General features: G+C 42.8%; 1 non-coding gene across 1 annotated transcript; it reads right to left on the reverse strand.

Annotated features, from left to right (window-relative positions):
- Positions 1-15,020: 15,020 nt before the first annotated feature.
- trnac-gca (transfer RNA cysteine (anticodon GCA)) lies at positions 15,021-15,091 on the reverse strand. Its single transcript has one exon. It is a non-coding gene; the product is annotated as a tRNA-Cys (tRNA).
- Between the last annotated feature and the right edge of the window lie 1,194 nt (positions 15,092-16,285).

Raw genomic sequence — 16,285 nt, forward strand, 5'->3', positions numbered from 1 at the left:
TAAGATACCAAATTCAATGTTATGTCATCTTAATCAGTGTCTTGTTGACTAAAACATAGTATGATTTTGAAATATGTCTGCAGCTCTTAGCAACTTTTTTGGTAGGCTTGAATATATTTCCCCCCAGCAGGGTTAATTGCAACGCTGTGTTACAACTAACCCCTTGGCACTATGAAAACAGCTAACGTTAGCGTAATTCTTGCCGTTGTTTGAAATAGGCTACACACTTATGATTGCTGGCTGCCAACAAAATAAATGTGCCTGTCTTATCAAAAATTGTTTGTCAAAATGTATTTTTTGTTCATATCTTTAATATTGATTGAATAAGGTCATGTCAAAGATTAAAATCATAATGAAATTAATTGCTAAAATTTTTTTAGGTCACAATTGTGCTGCGTTTTGTCACATATTTAGACATTTGTATCTATTTATAATTGAACTATGGTTAGATGAGGAATGCATAGTGTAGATACCTGTCTATTGTAGACAGATATATAAACAATATCCACTTCAAGTATATAGACCAAATAGTATTGAAATATTTGCCTGCAAACTTAATTTTTAACAAGTGTTACAACTAACACAACTAGCTTGTTTGAGACTTCAGGTTTAAAGTCATTTTAACCATGCAGGAATTTAACAAGTGACCCACGAGGACCATAACAGGTTGATTAAGCCTGTAACAACAAATCCAGAAGGTTTGTAAAGGTGACTCTGGTGTGGTCCTCGAGGGACAGATTACATTGACATAGGCTGACTACTGCTGGATCCATCTAGGGTCAGTTGTTCTGTCGTGGAGAAGCAGGCAAGACAAGGTGTTGGATCCAACTGGAGTAGTAAGTTTACTAAAATCTAAAAGGGTACAAGAACAGAAGAACAAGAACAGGAACACAGGCAGTACTGCCTCCCCTGTACTGTAGTAGGTGAAATCACTTCAAAGAATGTTCAGGCCTTTAAGAAGAGACTAAATAAACACCTCCTTAGAATAAAAACTGTAATTTCCTGATGCATTATGTCACTTATCCTAAATATTCAGTCCTGAGTAGCTGCAGATCATGATAGGCTCTCGGTACTTGAACTGTTAAAGCCTGTATCTGCTGATGCTCTATGTGGGGTAGATCTATAGGCAAGAAGAATCTTGGAGAGATCATCTTTCCAATTCCTTCCATCACTTTTAGCTGCTTTGAAGGCTTTCTTCAGATAGCGATGAAATCTTTCAATTTTACCATTACTTTTGGGGTAGTAAGGTGAAGCCTTGATGTGTTTTACTCCATTAGCTTTTAGAAATCCCTCGAAGACTTTTCCTACAAACTGCTTGCCGTTATCAGTAACTACCTCACAGGGATATCCAAATCGGGCAAAGATTTTTCCCATTTCCTTGGTAACAGTCTCAGAAGTTATGTCATTGATAACTACTGCTTCAGGGTATGATGTGTAGTAGTCTATTACGGTAAGTATATAGACATTCTGAATGTTACCCACCAAATCAACTCCTAGTTTGGTCCAAGGTCTTGGTGGAAGCTCGGGTTGCAGCGGTTGATCTTCATGTAAGGGTTGATTCAGAACACATGCATTACAATTCCTGATCATACTTTCTACATCCATGTCCATATTAGGCCAGTAGAATTTGCTTCTCAAGAACTGTTTTGTGCGAATTACACCTTGATGTGTCTCATGGGAGCGCTAGATAACCCAAATGGGACCTTTTTGAAACGATAGCACCCTCTGTGTTTGATAAATGTGGTCATTGGTCTAGATTCAGGTGCTAGATCAACTTGCCAAAAACCTTTACGGGCGTCCAGTTTTGCAAACACTTTCGCTCCCTGCATTGCTTGTAATATACTATCTATTGTGGGTACTGGATGTCTCTCTCTTACCACTGCTTTGTTCACTTCTCTTAGATCCACACAAAGTCTTACTTCTTTAGTGTCCTTTTTCGGAATGATAAGCATGTTGGATACCCACTCAGATCCTTCATGCACTTCCTCTATTATTCCATCTTCCAGCATTTTATCCAGTTCCTGATTTACAGCCTCCATCATTGGGTATGGTACTCGCCTTAAAGCTTGAGTTACAGGTGTGACTTTTTCATTCACTGATATTTTATGGCAGTAATCTTTGATTTGCCCTAGTCCTGTGAACAAAAACTGATATTCAGCCTCCAGTCTTGAAAATCTTTCAGACGAATTTTCGATTGCACTGACCTTATCTGCTGAATTCAAAATCTTTAAGTCAAAGCAGGACTGTCTTCCCAACAGCGGCTCTACATTTCCTTTAATTACAAAGATGTCATCTTTTGTGTAATTATCCTTCCATTCGAACTGAGCTTCAAAAAATCCCATACAATGAAGGGGGTTTGTCTGTGCATAAGCATAGAATTTTCTCTTTGTTTGTGTCACAGGTCGGGGCTGGCCACTGCTATAACTAAGCCACGCCCCTTCCTAGTTTCCACCTCGAGGAGGTCCCAAAACCAACCCAATGACCAAACAACACAAGAACAGATGAGTATAAAATATATTCTTTATTTAAATTAGTTAAAAAGAATAGGGAATGGGGAAAGGGAAGTTTAAAATTAAACAGTCTCTGCTCTGCCCTCCAGGTGGGCTGTAACACGTAGAAGGGGGGGGGGAAGGCGACCAAGTGTCGGAGGTCCAAGACACTATCGGGAAAAAGGGCAAACAGGTAAGACTCTTCCGTCTTAGTTTATTGATCCCGTGGCGCCCTCCTTTTCTTCCTGGAGGCAGAGAGAACACAAGACAGTCAATTTGTTCGGGATATTGGGGTTCACACTACTCACGAGCGGCCGCACACAGGTAAGTTTCTCACGGTCACAGGCTCTGGGTCTTTTTCTCTCCCACTGTAGGCTCTTAGCTGTAACACAGGGGTTAATCTCAATACTGGGGCTCACACTACTCACGAGCGGCCGCACACAGGTAAGCTTCTCACGGTCACAGGCTCTGGGTCTTTCTCTCTCCCACTGTAGGCTCTTAGCTGTAACACAGGGGTTAATCTCAATACTGGGGCTCACACTACTCACGAGCGGCCGCACACAGGTAAGCTTCTCACGGTCACAGGCTCTGGGTCTTTCTCTCTCCCACTGTAGGCTCTTAGCTGTAACACAGGGGTTAATCTCAATACTGGGGCTCACACTACTCAGGAGCGGCCGCACACAGGTAAGCTTCTCACGGTCACAGGCTCTGGGTCTTTCTCTCTCCCACTGTAGGCTTTTAGCTGTAACACTGGTAACGTTTCACGGTGACTGGCTTTGGTTCCTTTAACTGCATCAGACAATTCTTATAATTCGCACATTTAGTGGATGTTTTCAAAAGTGGCCCCGATTCGGGGATGGTAGACTTACAGTACTGCGCTTAATCAGTAGGTGGATATCTTCCCAACCTCTGCGATGGTGGAGCGCCGTGGTACGTTCTTCTCACACACCGCTGGAACTATCAGCGGGGGAGATCCAGCACTGCCACGCCGAGCCGAACGCCACCCTTTTCTCTCGTTCCTTGAACTCCCGAGAGCCGGGAAGGGGCGCACCTTTGTAGGTGCTCCGTGACACGTGGTATCGACCTCAGCTTCCCTATACACGACAGTACACATGCACACACTTGCTCTGTGAGCAGTTGTTTTACTCACAAGTACTCTGCTGTTCCTAGACGTCTCACCACCTTCCCACCGAATCGGCCACGTACGAAGACGACAGAACCAGCACTTCACCGAATCTCCAATGCAAAGGCCACACGCACAGCATAAACAAATAATGGGCTGCCAGCCTCACGACCTCCTGTTGTCTCACGGCCAGCTCAATGGGAAAGGCTGCTAGAAACACCACAAAGCATCACAGCAATCTATTAAGTGTAAATCTCACAGCAAAGTCTCAGACTCACCCACAGCACTCTTCACTCTTCTATGTGAATAAAAATAGGTTCGCAGCCCCTCTCCGTCTGGCTGCCTTTTGGGGCCCATGAATATTAAATGGGTGGCTGGCAATACAAACGTCGCTGCAATGGTCCTTTAATCCTCTCCGAAACACTAAACTCCGGCTCGCCCACTACCTTGCTCCGTGGTGGGGCCAACCTCGCCACTAAGGCTCAAAATACACGTTGGAGCATCGATTCACAATGGTGCAATAGTTTAAACAGGAGTACTCACAACGCTGACGATCTGTTTCCTTTGTTTTGTTTCCGTAGGCGGATGCTATACTCTTCACCCCGCTGTAAATCCACTTCCACCGTTTTCCTCGGTCTACTCACGGTCAGTAGGCCGTTAACAACAGTAAGCACACCACAACACTGCACACACAACGGCTTACTTCTCACAGAGCCTTCAATGTAAAATATACTCAGCCTGTGTCTCCCTCTTCCTCGTCTCCCGCTCTTACTTTCCACAGCTGTAAAATCTTCCGTTTACCAGCGTGAGTCAAACCAGTGCTTCTTCATAAATATCACCAGAGCAAAGCATCCACGAAACCCAGCCGTCTTCGACTTCTTCAGCAGACTCTCGCGCTGACCAGACTGCAAAGCAGAACACACGATGACAACAATCCCCAACAATGACCGACAGGCTGAACTCCTTCTTGAAAATATCCATGCCGTCCTTTCGCCCGAACCAGCCCCACACTCTTTCCGCCCGCTTCCTGGCGGTCGCTGGATCAGCGGGGCCTGCAGACTCTTCAGAGGCTGGTATTTTTCATGGTGCCCAAGGCGGAAGGTAACTCGTCTGAAATCGACTCCTTTCTGCTTCATCAGCCCGTCTTTTGTGTCCCCAGTAATCATAGGGACCGCCCAGTCAGTGATTGCTTCCTTATTTGCACACCTGTAATGAATTTAGCTTGATTTGCGCTGCCACGGAGAACCAGGAAGTAATCCGGTATTGGTCCGGGCGGAACCTCTCCTCTCCATTTTGGTTCCGCCCTAAGTCACCCTGTGACATTTGTTTCAGTTCAACTCTTTGTGCAAACAATTTGTGATACAGTTCTTCTCCAATGAAATTTCTTCCACTGCCAGTATCTATGACCATCTTTAGTTTCTTTCCATTAACCCTTATGGTCTTTTTTCACTCTGGATCTATTGAATACACAAAATCATCAGAATCAGAATTGTCCTCTACTGCTCTCACTGGTTTATCTTTGTGATGTGACTTGTCTTTCTCCTTATATTTGTCACTTTTATGCTCCTGTGAGTTGTTTTTCTTTCTGCAAACATGTGCATAATGACCAGTCTTTTTACAATACAGGCAAGTTGCTGATTTTGCCCCACAGTCATCTGCTTTGTGGGTTGTTAGTCCACATCTGTAACACTTGATGTCGCTGTTACTCTTTTCATGTTGTCCTCTGCCGGTATTTTGCGGTTTCATTTTAGTGTTGGCCGCTATTGAACCTTTTGTGTAATAAACATTACTGTCTTTCTCTTTGACATTATTTTCTGAAAGCACTTTAGACTCTGCTTGGGCCGATTCAAAGATTCTAGCAACAGTTAATGCTCTTTCCAATGTAAGCCCTTCTTCTTGTAGCAGTTTGTCTCTCAATCGTCTGTGTGCACATTTCTCTACAAGTTGGTCTCGTATCATATCACATTCTAAAGCACCGAACTCGCAAGATTTGGCAAGTTCCCTTAACGTATTGACAAATGCATCAATCGTTTCCTCTTGTAGTTGAGATCTCAATCTGAATTTGTGTCTCTCCAGCACAACATTTTTTCTTGGAGTTAAGTAATCCAATGCGGTTACAGTGTCTGTGTATGACTCTTTAGGATCTGGGAGGTTCGCGAAAATTCTCTGCACCGGAGCACCAATGCAATGTAAGAAAGTAGCGTGTCTTACCGCGTCTGCAGCATTGATAGTTCTGCTGGCCAAATCAAAGAAACTGTAAGAGTCTTTCCAAGTTTTGTATTCAGCATACAAATCCGAAACTCCAAGATTCAATGGAATAGGATGCGATAGCTGTGCCTGTGCAACATGCTTCGGCGGTGTGTGCGGTTCAGGATGCCCATCCATGTCACACATGTCTGTGTTTTCTCCGATCCAAAAGTCGTTTCCTTCAACGGTTGAACATTAATCCAACTCGTTCTTTAAAAGATCATCCTCGTCGCCATTTATGTTGTGTTGTCAATCCAATAATCAGACTTGAAGTTGTTCTTTTTTTAAGTCTTTATTCAGCACTCTCAACTACATACACAATCATGCTTTCTGTTCTCGTTCCGTTCTCTCGTTCTTCTCTTGCTCTCGCGATATCACTATACTACATAACTTTAGAAACCACTCAGATTAAACATGTTGAGTAATTATCTGTCCACCCTGCCTGCCATTAGATTGCGAAAGATACATCAACATATTTACTTTGGTCACTATAAAAACATGTCCCTTTCATTCTCCCAGCGTCAAATTTGTGTAACAACGCTCCCTATTGGCCAGAGGTGTCTTACCCGGACATTTAAGCCCGGTATACACTGTGCGATTTTAAATAGTCCTTTAGGATTGTTGCTTGCCACACTGTGAGATCAATATCGTAGTTATGTCCATGTCACACTGTATGATCTCAGTTTCCATCAATGTCAGACTGTACGAGTTAAAAGACTTTTAAAAATCGGACGCACGCAAACAAACGTGTCCGCAGTTTTACATCATCAATCGACGACGGCTGTGCAAACACACGCTGAAGCGAAGGCTATCAAACCCAAACAACATTTACAGTTAATTTTAATAATAAGCATAAAAAGCAGAAGGAGACGAGTACCTGGCATTTGAATTTCCAGCGCGGTTTCTCTCCGGGCTGCTTCATTTATATCCTATCATGGTACAGTGGTGATGACACGTTGTACAAACACTCTTTATCTTTCAATAACTCCTCAAATTTCCCCTTCTGCTGTATAGTCAACCTGGCTCTTTTTGACATTTGTCTGCGTTGATTTGTTGTTGTCGCCGTACTAATTGCATCATTCTGTGCTTCTATTGGTTCTTGATCTGCCGGTTGTCGTAGGAAGATGTCACACATCAGGATTGTGTCTCAAAATTTCTGACACTGCCAGATTTTTATCGGAGGATAATTTTGATTGCAACGGTCATTAATCGGCTGTCTGTGAACATGTCAAACTAGCGATCAAAGACGGCAGATTTTAGCCTGGGATTCCAGAAATCTTTTAGGATTTCAAAATTTGTCCCAGACAGCTAAATCGTGGCTGAAATCTCACAGTGTGCACCGGGCTTTACTCGTACCTCATCGAGTCAACAGGGAAGCTAGTGAATGATTTTACTTCGTATTTGAAAGTTACTTCGTATTTATATATTATGTCTTTATATTTAGAGTACTGAGTGCACTTTTCCGTCCAGCCATACAACTAGCCTTAGTGATGTCACACCCAGGGGCTGGCTACTAATGGCTAAAGCCACGCCCCTTCTCAACTTCCACCTCGAGGAGGTCCCCAAAGCCAACCCAATGACCAAACAACACGAGAACAAGTAAGTATAAAATAATCTTTATTTAATAAATATCTAAAATGTACTGGGGAAATGGGGAAAGGGAAATTAAAACTAAATTCTGGCTCTGCCCTCCAGATGGGCCTCAGCCGGGAGATGACGGGGAGCAAGGGGGCAACGGGGGTCCGGGGCGTGGGACTCAGGCTCCGGCCTGGATTTTAGTATCCGTGGCGCGCTCCTTCTTCCTCCTGGAGGCAAAATCAAAAGCCAAATAAGTGTGGGGGGTTACTATTCTGGTTGCATACCTGAATCTCTCTGGTGGAGGCTTTTCCTCGTACTTGCACAGCTCTTGTCGTGTCACTCACTACTTTCCTCTATCTCTCCACAGGGAGCCACTGGGACGGAAAGACACAGTTAGTTCAATTTGGATGGGTCTCACCTCTCAGCCGAACTCAATGTACGGTAAGTACAGATTTCCTCGATTCTCTCCTCAAGTTATTCACTCTCTCTCCTCTTCTCTCCACAGGTATCGACTGGGACACAAAAGCACAGTTACTCTGCTTTGGATGGCTCTCACCTCTTGGCTGGACTCAGCGTACCGTGAGTACAGGTTTCCTCGATTTCTCCTCAGATTATTCACTCTCTCTCCTTTTCTCTCCACAGGTATCAACTGGGACACAAAAGCACAGTTACTCTGCTTTGGATGGCTCTCACCTCTTAGCTGGACTCAGCGTACTGTAAGTACAGGTTCTACTCAATCTCTCTCTTCAAGGTGCTCCTCACAGATCAACGGGTACAGTGCGTGCTCCGTCCTTATGAATCGACGGCTTAGGAGGTTGATATCTACAACTGGCAGCAGTGGCGGACTTACAGCACTTTGCGAGGCGTCTGATGGGGTAAGTAGTTCCTACTTGGCGTCGGAGGCGAACCCTCTCGACTACTCGGTGGTGGCAGAGGGGTGGGATATCACAACGTCTCACCGGGCCGAGCGCTGCCCTCTCTTCGCTGCCGCCAGGCGTTCGAACTCTGGACAGGGGCGCCCCTTTGTAGAGGCCACGGGACGATGGAATTCCTTCACCTCTCTCTCTGCAACAATAATATTCATGCAATTGAAAGCATCAATGATAATGACCCCAAATCGTACTCACACCTCTGCTGTTTCTTCAGCTCTTTACTGCCACTCTTCACATCCGCCCGATGTCCAGACGGGAAAAGATCGTCCCAAGGCACCGTGCTATTTCCCGAGATCTGAAGCACGCTCACAACATATTCTGTACTGAACTAGGCTAGGACCAGCAGCCTCTTTGTCCTTCCTCGACACAATGTGTGAAGGCGGGGGTTTATCTGACAGGACACACAGCAATACACAGCAACCCACAGCAATATACAGCACCACGTCAAAATTAAAGGTGTTCACAGCACAAAGACTCACCCACCACGCTCAGTGTACAAAAAGGACACCCGTCTTCCTTCACTTCGCTTAGTTCAGATCTGGCGATGAAATATGCGGCCTAGCTAGTGGTGTCGTCGTTGTGACTGCTTCAATAAGTATTCTTTCGGCTCACCCACCACGCTATGCTAGGGGTAGGGCCGCCCTCCTTCTCCTGGAGGAATCTAACATAAAGCCAGGTCAATATACAGGACGCTTTCAACTTGATCTTGTTACTCACATCAATGCCGTTTTCAATCCCCTTTTTACTTTGTCTCAGTTTGGAATGTACTCCGTTCACTTCTCAACCTTTAAGGTTCGCGATGTCTTTCACAACCATATGATTCCAGCCTGAGAGAGAGAGAGAGTTTAGACAGCCACCAGCAGCGCACCAAACGGGCACAACACAGCGCTTCAACAGACACCAAAAAGCTCCCAGACTGTGAATAAACTTGGCCTTAAGTACTGCCTTGTTTGGCGTATCCTCCAATCGCCAACCGCTGTTCCTAACTAGGCACAGGTGCATCGAATTCCCTGATTTTCCCGCTTACAGCGCTACCGGAAGTTCCGGTGTTCTGTTTTTCCGGTCCGGACGGAAACACTTCCGGGCGGAACCAAACTTTCCCAACTTTGGTTCCGCCCCCTAAAAGATCGTCACCTTGTGACAGTGATTTTCAGTGTTGTTACACAAATTTGACGCTGGGAGAATGAAAGGGACATGTTTTTATATTGACCAAATTAAATGTGTTAATGTATATTTCGCGCTCTATGGCAGGCAGGGTGGACAGATAATTACTCAACATGTTTAATAAAAGAAAAAGTGTCAAATTAAATTATGTTGACAGCTGACAAAAGGGGTCACTAATGCAATTTTTTTGCTTATAATAAACTAGGGATGGGCATGATTAATCGACGATCGATAATTGATCGTTAAGAATTTAGTCGATTACGTTAATTTGATATTGATTAATCGAATACTTTTTTTATCTAATGCAGGTTGCGTTGCCTAGCGTAGCGTGTGTCTTGAAGCAATTAAATGAATTTCACTGTGTGGCAGCAATTCAACATTTTACCACCAGGGTGCAATATTTGAAACCATAATTCGTTATCTGTGACCTTCTGTTTTGATTTAAAAAAAATTCATGAAGAGGTCATGATTTTTGGAACAAATTAGGTCTCTTTTTAAGAATGCGGCTCGCAGCTGCAGGTTCCGCTGCCTTAGAGCACCGCATATTCAAGCGCATATATGTTCCATTTGTCTAACTAAATGTAGTTTAACTGTTTGCCACAAGTTGATCTTGTAATAAAGGTCTCATGGAGGAAAACGGGCTGTATTTTTGTATTCAACATTTTTGAATTATAAAAGTTAAATAATTATTGTTTATTATAAAGATATTAATGATTAATCGATAGTCGATCGTTAATTCTCCCAACAATCGACTAAAAAAATTTAATCGAATGCCCATCCCTATAATAAACCGAAACTGACGTGAAGGAAAGTGGGATTGTGATGGCAAGCAAAAAAACAAAACAAACCCTACTAAAAAATCCAGCTAGGACCAGCATAAGCTGGTGAGCTGGTTTTGCTGGTGTAGGAAGCTGGTTTTGCTGGTGTAGCAAGCTGGTCTAGCTGTGTTTTGGTCACATTTTAAGCTGGTCTAGCTGGACTTAGCTGGTCATGCTGGAATACCAGCTGGCCCACCAGCATGACTAGCTTTGTCAGGCTGGGAGGACCAGCGTAAACCACCTTAAACCAGCTAAAACCAGCTACCAGCTTATGCTGGTTTTAGCTGGATTTTTCAGTAGGGAAGATAAAGGCAGTTAAGAGGGAAGTTAAAAGAAAAAAGCAGGCAGTAGCCTTAATCTTGAGCCTGATGAAGGAAAGATCACAGCAGTTTCTGTACGGCCAGTGCTTCTGGTGAGTCGCCTGTCAGGACAGTTACATCAGGTTACCTTTGCCCCTCCTCTTCCACTAGAGTCTGTTGGCATATGAACAGCACTTTAGTAAAATCCTAGTATATACCAAGTACAAATGTTCAATGTCTGATGCTTTTATCCAACAGTGTATTACAATGTATTTTTTATCAGTATGTGTGTTCTGTGGGTTCGAACCACGCTGCTAACGCAATGCTCTACCACAGAGCTATACTAAGTGAAGTCATCCTGTGTTCAATTGCCCATGAACTGGTCACAAACTCACATTAACACAAACAGAATTTGACATTTCCAATGGTGCTACGTGTCAGTTTGCGTGCACAGGTGTTCTTCTCCAAGAGCTAATTGGAGTCAGGAGTCAGCCAACCTGGGGTCCAATCAATGTGATGAGATTGGATGTGTTGATTAAAGCTGCCCTGTCAAAAAAAAAAACACCCACCAGTTTTGAGTTTGCTGTTCTGAAGAAGCATTGTCTGATGTGAACCATGCCTCACACAAGCTCTCAGAAGACCTATGATCAAGAATTGTTGATTTACACTTTTGTAGCCCTTTCCAGCTTTATGTATCTAAAAGCCTTGATGTCCATGTGTCCACGGTAAGACAGATTGTCTACAAATGGAGAAAGTTCCCTAGGCTTGGTCATCCTGTAAAGATGACTGCAAGAGCACAGCGCAGAATGCTCAATGAGGTGAAGAAGAATCCTAGAGTGTCAGCTAAAGACTTACAGAAATCTCTGGCACATGCTAAAATTTTTGTAGACAAATCTACAATAAGGAAAACATTCAACAAGAATGGACTTCATGGGAGGACACCACGGAGGAAGTTTGCAAAAGAGCACCTAGATGTTCCACAGCACTACTGGCAAAACATTCTGTGGACAGATGAAACCAAAATTGAGTTGTTTGGAAAGAACACACAATGCTATGTGGAGAACAAAAGGCACAGCACACCAACATAAAATATGATGGAGGGGCATCATGGTTTGGGGGTGCTTTGCTGCCTCAGGCCCTGGACGGATTACTGTCATCGATGGAAAAATGAATTCCAAAGTTTATCAAGAGATTTTGCAGGAAAACTTAAAACCATCTGTCCGCCTACTGAAGCTTAACAGAGGATGGACGATGCAACAAGACAACGACCCAAAGCATCCAAGTAAATCAACAACAGAATGACTTCAACAGAAGAAAATACGCCTTCTGGAGTGGCCCAGTCAGAGTCCTGACCTCAACCCGATTGAGATGCTGGGGCATGACCTCAAGAGAGCGATTCACACCAGACATCCCAAGAATATTGCTGAACTGAAACACTTTTGTAAAGAGGAATGGTCCAAAATTCCTCCTGACCGTTGTGCAGGTCTGATCTGCAACTATAGGAAACATTTGGTTGAGGTTATTGCTGCCAAAGGAGGGTCAACCAGTTATTAAACCCAAAGGTTCACATACTTTTTCCACCCTGCACTATGAATGTTTACATGTTGTGTTCAATAAAAACATGGAAAAGTATAATGCTTGTACGGTATTAGTTTAAGCAGACTGTGTTTCTCTATTGTTGTGACTTAGATGAAGATCAGAACACATTTTATGACCAATTTATGAAGAAATCCAAGTAAGCATAAAGGGTTCACATACTTTTTCTTTCAACTGTATTGTACAATTTGAATACTCAAATTGTACAATAGTTCTGTTGTTTCATGTTTTTAGATTCTATGTTTATGTTTATCGTCACATGTCGATTTATACATTAGAGCAGTATTCTTCAACCCTGGTCTTGGAGGACCCCCTTCCAGAAAGTTTTAGATGTCTCCTCATTTAAAACACCTGAACCAACTCATCAGCCTCCTTCCAGAATGTCTCCCTAACAATCTGATAAGTTAAAACAGGTGTGTTGATTAAGGAGACATCTAAAACATTCTGTAAGGGGGTCCTCCAGGACCAGGGTTGAAGAACACTGCATTAGAGCGTCCTGCTCTTTTTATTTTAAGTATTTTTCATTTAATTTAATCAATTCATTTATTTTGTGCTATTTGTCAAACATGGAATTATCTGCTGTAACATTTGGAGATTGTAGTGTCTGTTTGTAGTTGTGGTGGTGGGATCTATTTAGGGGGGAAATCCAGGGCAGTTTTTTACTGCCAGACTGTCCTTGCTTGCTGCCAATATGGCAATGGCAGAAAAAATGCACTTCAGTCTATATTTATAAAGTCTATGCCTAAATCATGGTCCTATTGATCATTAGACAGTTAATCTTGAACATTAATAATTATAAACAACCACATTTCTTTAGTTTTTGTTGTGTTAATGATGGTTAGTAGATGAAAGTCAGTCAGCCTCCTCAATGGTAAAGACGCGTTCGTACTTACCTGTGAGAAAACACACAAATATGAATTAATTTTTCACTTACATAACTGTGGTGTAATCACAACATAATAAATGAATGAATAAACGTGGTAATGTTCTTGAATGATTGTTTGGTTGAGAACAGACAGTTAATGTTAGTCCTTACTGAGAGAGAAACACACAAATATGAATACATTTTTCACTTACATAACTGTGGTGTAATCACAACAAAATAAAATGAATAAATGTGGTAACATGATTTTAAAGTTTAAAGATGCTTTAAAAAAGTTGAAAGAGTTTACCTGTTAGCTGTCTGTGTCCTGGCAGCTGTTGCTCTGTGAAACTCCGTGTGAGATGTGGGGGATGGGCGCTTGTCAAAATTAAAGCCATTATTTACTTCAGGTGTGTGAGAGAGGGAGAATGTGTGATTCTGGTATTCGGTTTAAGTTCGTTTTTAATGTAGTTCTTATTCGGTTTAAGTTATGGTTAATCATTTGCAGTTTTTGAGTTCATATCACAGTTTTTATTAAGGGAAATTAACTTTTTTTAAAACAATAAGTTGAATAAACTCATTTCGTTTAGTGACTTACACTGTTGGGTTTTACAGTGTAGCAGAGCAAACAGAAATAAGTTACAGTAACAGAATTATTAATCTTATTTTTTGTTGCTGTCTTGACTTTTTTAAACTTTTTTACTTTTGTTGATGTCTTGAATCTGGGATCACATCTTACTTGGTGAAATCGCGGCGACCTATTATATATGGTGGGGACATGGACCAGCTTGCTGAGCTGGTGGGGTCCTGGCGAGCTGGTGGACCACAATATATTGTAACATATTAAAAGTTGCCTGTTTATTCTGCATGTTTTGTTTTGACCTATGGATACATATATTCTATATGGTGGACGTGATTTCACCAAGTAAGATGTGATTCTTGATCAAAACCATTGTTGGTCTGGGATCAACATTTTCATTAACCAACCAGATTGCAGGCATAAGATTATGTGCATGTTAGATTTTGGTTTACGATTGGGTTAGGGGATTTTAAGAAATACTCCTCAAACCATTATTTTACACTAATTTGAGGGCTTAAAAATGTTTAGGGTTTGAGTTAAGGGTAGCTTGGGGTATCTTTGATTAAAACGTTGATCCAGGATCAACAAAAAATGTTGATCCGGGATCACATCTTACATCTCGGCGACCTATTATATATGGTGGGTACATGGACCAGCTTGGTTGTGCTGGCGGGGACCTGGTCAAGCTGGTGGGGACCTGGTCGAGCTGGTGGGCCAGCTTGCTGAGCTGGTGGACCAGCTTGCTGAGCTGGGTATCTTCAAACCCGCTCCTGGTCGGCCACCGTCCTGCAGACATCAGTCTCAACCCACCTCCAACACACCTGTCTGTAATTATCAAGCAACCCTGAACACCTTGATTAGCTGCTTCGGCTATGTTTCATTGGAGCTAAAATCTGCAGGGCAGAAGCTCACCAGGAGCAGGGTCGGAGACACCTGGTAGAGTGTGAGCACACAATTCGTGAGCTTTGGCTTCACGTCGCATGTGATTTACTCGTTAAGTGTACGTTGACATTTAGCCACCACGGTGCTGAAATGGCACAGTGTATGCTCGTCTTTAGCGTTAGAACAGGGGTAGGCAATGCCGGTCCTGAAGTGCCGCAGTCCTGCAGATCTTACTTCTAACCCTGATTAAACTTCATCCACCTGTAGTTCTCAGGTGACCCTTTAGACCTTGGTTAGCCTGTTCACGTGTGCTTGATTTGAGCTGGAGCTAAACTCTGCAGGGCTGCTGCACTCCAGGACCGACATTTGCCTACCCCTACGTTAAACGGATCCAGGATGAACTTTGAGTCAGAAATATTAGCGAGCAAAAACGTTACAGACATACAGCCAAGGGGGCACCCGGATTTGAACCGGGGACCTCTTGATCTGCAGTCAAATCTCTACCACTGAGCTATACCCCCTCCGAGTAGACACGTGGCCGAAGAATTGAAAAAGCATCATGTGTTATACTTCATCACAGTTAAAGCTGTCATGATAAGTCCAAGTGAACCGTTAGACCTCCCTATCTGCGTTTAAACGCACTAGCACTGACCTATAGAAATTGTGCTAGAGACAATGTATGTTTTCAACCATTCCACTAATGTTTTTCAGTTGTTATGATTTCTGTTCTGTTCCTCTTACAGCAAACATCAACAAAGGAACCGCTCAACCCAGTCTTTACCACTTTCTAGAAAGTTGGCACATAGCACATGGACTTTAGAGTCTGAAAAAACTCAAGTGTCCCCCAGACACTCTGGATTGTAAGCACTTCAAAACTGGTGCAACGAAAACACACTGCTTTGTCTACTGAATTGCAGACCGCTCCTAGAGGCGTGTGAAACATCGCTACCTTTGGCAAAGTTGCATATTGAAGACAGTTCAACATCACAACGACATACGACGAGGATGGGATTCGAACCCACGCGTGCGGAGCACAATGGATTAGCAGTCCATCGCCTTAACCACTCGGCCAAAAAAGGGGCAAAATGGACTGCTTGTGGGGGGGAAGAAAAGAAAAGAGAGAGGAAAGAGGGGGGAAAGAGAGGGGAGAAAAGGAGAAAAAATGAAGAAAAACGTACACTATATCAATTTTTTATCCACTCTTTTATCTTCTCAACATTGTTTACACATAATTCTCCACTTTTTGCAAGGTTTATCATCACTTTAATTTTCATGTCTCTTGCGGGATTCGAACCTATGCCTCACTGCAGAACACGACATCCAGGGGGCGGGGTTGGATTCAGATCCAGGGGCGGAGCTGGATCTCTTCCCACTGCATTTTGATTGGTCGGCAGTTTTACCACAAGACACGTCATACACGTGTGGTTGCGTTACCATTTCCCCATTCAGTTGTAACTAAATTAAGTTATTCTTTTGACAGAAAAACAAACTTTACTTATGACTACAAAAAAAGTAGTGACTTTAAGATGAAATGTAAGTGTTTTTACTATGTTTTGAAGTAAAACATTTCGGGCACTACGAGTAATCTTACCACATGCAGTATTATACCTATGAATGTATACAGTATACATTTGCAGAATTATTAACATATATATGGCATATAGTTATTTAGAAATTAATAAATTGAATGTTTATCTTGTAGGGACTTTAAATTT

Source organism: Misgurnus anguillicaudatus, chromosome 9 (genome assembly GCF_027580225.2).
Source record: "Misgurnus anguillicaudatus chromosome 9, ASM2758022v2, whole genome shotgun sequence".
Taxonomy (NCBI): Eukaryota; Metazoa; Chordata; class Actinopteri; order Cypriniformes; family Cobitidae; genus Misgurnus; species Misgurnus anguillicaudatus.